The sequence below is a fragment of the Coffea eugenioides genome, chromosome 3 (assembly GCF_003713205.1).
Source record: "Coffea eugenioides isolate CCC68of chromosome 3, Ceug_1.0, whole genome shotgun sequence".
Taxonomy (NCBI): domain Eukaryota; kingdom Viridiplantae; phylum Streptophyta; class Magnoliopsida; order Gentianales; family Rubiaceae; genus Coffea; species Coffea eugenioides.
This window is the reverse complement of record NC_040037.1, coordinates 22,210,204-22,215,004: the sequence shown is the minus strand read 5'-3', so window position 1 is coordinate 22,215,004 and position 4,801 is coordinate 22,210,204. Positions and strand designations below refer to the sequence as shown.

The 4,801-nt window shown below is 38.3% G+C and overlaps 1 pseudogene; it reads right to left on the bottom strand.

Moving 5' to 3' along the window:
- Positions 1 to 3,535: 3,535 nt before the first annotated feature.
- LOC113766316 lies at positions 3,536 to 4,492 on the bottom strand (annotated as a pseudogene).
- Positions 4,493 to 4,801: the final 309 nt, after the last annotated feature.

Genomic DNA, 4,801 nt, shown 5'->3' with positions numbered 1-4,801 from the left:
GTCGACCAATAATTGGATTAGATGGTTGCTTTTTAAAAAATCCATTTGGTGGATAGGTTTTGCTGGGTAGGGATGGCAATGATAACATGTTTCCCATTGCAATTGCTGTAGTGGAAGCCGAGAGATATGACTCATGGAAATGGTTTTTGTTGGAGTTGAAAACTGAATTTGGTGTTGAAAATGGAGCTCCATGGACATTCATATCTGATAGGTAAAAGGGGTTAGTCAGTGCAATTGATGCTGTGTTTCCTGAATCAGAGCATAGGTACTGCCTTCGTCATATATATCAAAACTTCAATCTCAAGTTCAAGGGAAAGGAGTTGAAGGAGTACTTTTGGGCAGCTGCGTCTGCTGGGACCATTCGTGACTTTAAGACAGCAATGGCTAAATTGGAAAGGGCTGATCCAAAGGTGGGAGAAGCTATGAATGCAGCTGGTTGGTTAAATAGGATTCCTGCACATTTATGGTCCAGGTCACATTTCAGCTCCTCATGCAAGAGTGATATTCTTGTTAATAATTTGAATGAGTCGTTTAATTACTACATACTTCCAACAAGAGAGTTTACAATCATCTCCATGTTTGAGTGGAGAAGAAGAAAACTGATGCAGAGGCTAAATGTGAAAAGGGAAGGCATGCAAAAATATCAAGGGAACCTTTGTCCAAACATACAAGAACGACTTGAGAAGAACAAGCTGAATAGTAGGTTCTGCATAGCTCATTATTCTCGAGATGCTGAGTATGAAGTGGATTGTGGGACTAGAGGATATGTTGTTGATATAAGTCGTAGGACATGCACATGTGGATCATGGCAACTAAGTGGGATTCCATGGTCACATTCTATCGCTGCCATTCAAAGGGATAAATCAGAGCCTGAACGCTATGTTGATAATTGTTATAGCAAAGAAGCATACTTGAGCACCTACAACTACACTATAGCTGCAATGCCCTCTGAAGAGTATTGGGATTCAAAAGGAGCTGAACAGCTGAATCCTCCAAAGATTAGAAAACAACCTAGAAGACCCAAGCAAGTGAGAAGAAGAGAAGCTGATGAAGTTAGAGGCACTACATCTACAAGAAAAGGACTTGCTGTGCTGTAAGAAGTGTTTTAGGCCAAGACATAATTCTAGGACTTGTAAATTCCCAATCCATCCAAAGTCCAAGTTTTATAAGGTAAATTGTAGTAGTAGTTAATTTGTAATCAGTGTTACTGTCTCTTTTCTATTTATCATGTCATCTGTACTTACTTTGTTACCATGTGCAAAATAGGTGTCTGCTGGAGCTAGTGATGCTGGGAATGCAAGTAGTGATGTTCCAAATGCTGGAAATGCAAGGAATGATGTAGCAAATGAAACAGATATTGCTGGAAATGCAACAAGTATTGGATATGTCTCACAACAGGGTTCAGTCTCACAGGTACTATTAATGATGCTGGTTATTACTGCAATTAACTGACTTAAATCTATCTATTTATGCAGCCTTGTGCAACTTCTGCTGCTAAACCAGTTTTTGAAACTAGAAGATCAACTGATGAACCTGTTGAACCTGTTTTGGATACTACAAGATCAACAGATGAACCTGTTGAACCTGCTTTGGATACTAGAAGAGCTGCTTCTGCTATTGAACCCATTTTGGATACTAGAAGATCAACTAGAGTCAGAAAACTTGTACCAACAGTTGCAAGTGTGTTGGAAAATTTGAGGGCTAAGAAAGCTAAACGTGTTTCAAAAATTTGAGGGCTAAGAGAGCTAAACATGTTTGTAATTCAACTAAGTTATTTGTCTGCTTCTACTTTTTGTAAATATGTTGTTGCTACACTTTTTATTGAATCTTGGTGGCTGCTGGACTTTTTGATTAGCTACTTAGGTACCTTATTTTGTTTTGTGAAAACCTGTTGATGTATTACCAGATTTTTGTGAACTTCTGGACAGCTATATTGTCAAATGAATCCAAAGTTCAGCTGTTAGTACCAAAGCAGGTTCATACCAACTTCAAATCGTGTTTGCCCATTTATATCGATTGACTACCAAAGCAGGTTCATTCATTCATTCATTGAACAAAACAGGTTCAGATTTACAACACTTTCATAGCCACAATTTACAGCACTTTCAGATGTAATATTTTCACTTAAACATCAAAACGAGAAATGATAGCACAAATATAGCAAAACAAGCACCCACGCAAATCTTCATGACTCCTAAGCTTTCTTCAACGTTTTTCATTTTCCTCAAATATAAACCACCATCCATGCGCAAGCCTTCCAAATTTGAACTATCAATACTTGATTCTCCACTAAATATGTCTCTCCTTGTAACATTCAAATCACTAGTGTAATTTTGTCTTATGCTCCTTGTTGGATTGCACCATGAGAAAAATTCACAAGTTCTTGTCGCACAAACAAAATATAGCTTCCCTTTTGAAGGTTTGTCGGATGCAACAATTTTTACTACTACTTTTCTCCCACATGAACAATGCAGGTATTGGTACCTTAGATCTTCAGTACTTCCACCAGCACTGCTTGAGCATGACATCTAGAGTTTATTGGAAAAAAATTAATAATCCATTCAAGTTATATTTCAGAAAAAGGAAAAGATTACACCTTGATGTTATAACTCACCTTCAGATTTCCTTCGTTCTCTATCTTTGAGATTTCCTTCGTTCTCTATCTTGGTTTGGTTTCTTCACTAAATGTATTGCCTTCACCAACATTCAGTGGAAAGTCAGCTGCAAATTACGTTTGGAAGCTCGAAAGAGATGAAGACCAAAGATCTAAGTTTTATTGGGTGCTTTAAAGCTGTCAGAGGTAATATGGGAATGTTTCTGACTGCTATCAGTACAACCAGCGCGTTTTGCCCACGAATCATCACGATTCGTGCTTTCCGTCTATTTGACAGTTCAACCCAAACCACAGGGGGTTTATGTATAGCTTTTTGAATCATGGGAGGGTTATGTGGTTTTTGTGAAAATCACAAGGGGCTAAAATGTAATTTGTCCAAATAAGTAATAGTTATTTCAGATTAAAACAAATTAAACTTCCTGCAACTGTGTATGAAAAACTTCACTTTTGACCTCCTCTGCATCTTCTCTTGAAAATTGAAACAGAGCCCCTACAGGTATATTCTCAAATCACTGCTAGATGAACTAGTATAATGAACTATGAACATTCAACAAGACAAAAACTGTGATTTAAGGGCAAGACAAATGAAAAACCTTGAGCACTAAACAATAGTCGATATAATTAATTAACTAAACCTTTCAATATTTCATTCACCTGCGTGTTTATAATGTGCAGGTTATGATGATTCAATTGATCAAATCAGATCTACAATATTTATACTTTATATTTAGTTTGTAACCAGTACTCCAATTGTTGCGTACAAGAACTTGTCACAATGAGCAATACAATTCTTTTACCTATACACAACTTTCACGTACTCGACTATAGGTGGAATCTGTACTCCCCAACTTTGTTCCTCGTGCAATCAAGTGAAACAATGATCAGCATTGGATTATCTCCTGACTGATAGGAGACGTCTGCTCAGTCCTCTGCAGATAAACAGCTGCAATCTTCATCCATATCATCAATATCTTCTTATTCAAGCACTCCATTATCATAATCAAAATCATCATCATCGCTCAATCCATTCACGAATGGATGGCGTAACAATGTTTTAGCCGACAGTCTACCCTTAACCATTCTTTTCAGACAACAGTTGAGAAAACTCTTGGCAGTTTGGCACAAATTTCTTGGTTTTTTAGGAACTGCAGCCCCTTTACCAATCTTGTTCATGAAACTCTCCTCATCCATCCCTTCATCCCTTGCAGGCTTTCCAGTTAACATCTCTAGCACAACACATCCAAGTGACCAGATATCACAAGGGGTTCTTTGCACACTATCCCTCATCGCTTCAGGCGACAGATACATAGGAGTGCCATTAAAGTAACGCTGTAGTTTCCTCTTCTTACTCTTCTGAACTCTTCTAGCAAGCCCAAAATCACAAATTTTCGCAATAAATCCTGTATTTGTTTTTCTTGATTTGAGCACAAGCAAGATATTTTCAGGTTTCAAATCACGATGTCCAAAACCAACTTCATGAATGTAACTTAATCCTTTAAGAATAGATTTAGTAAAACACCTTACCTCACGTAACGGCAATCCCCTGTAGCCCGATTTATTGATCCTATCAGCAAGTGTCTCACCAGAACCATACTCCAATAGCAAGTTGTAAAACATTCTACCATCGCTGTCGATTGTTGTTTCATCGCCGATGCACTGAATGATATCCGGACAGCCACTGAGATAACTTAATACTTCTCTCTCCTTCTGAAGCGAACTTGAAACCGAAACCTCTGCTGATTTCACAGCCATGAACGGAAAGCAGCTATAATGGATTGATGGATTCTTTGAAGTTGCTAGATAAACAGAGCCAAAACTTCCTTTCCCTAGCATTGGACCTCGCCTCCATGCAACCCCATCCCCATATGTATTCTCCATGACTCTTTGATGAACAGTTTTTTGAACTTGGTTGTCGGGTTCTTGATATCCCCGAATCCTTAGCTTCACTTTCATGACTCTTTCGGTCACTTTTTAAGCTGCGATTGCTTGCTGAAACCCGGATTTTTTTTCTTCGACGCAAGAAAGTAGAAAGAAACAGAAAAGATGGTATTTAGCTGTGTGGATCTTAGGTCAAGAACTAGAAGATGGCTTATATCTGCGGCCGATTATGAACAATATTACATAATAGGATTCATTCCATAGCTGATGGTGTATATAAGCTGAGGGTGGTCAGTGATTCCAAGACGG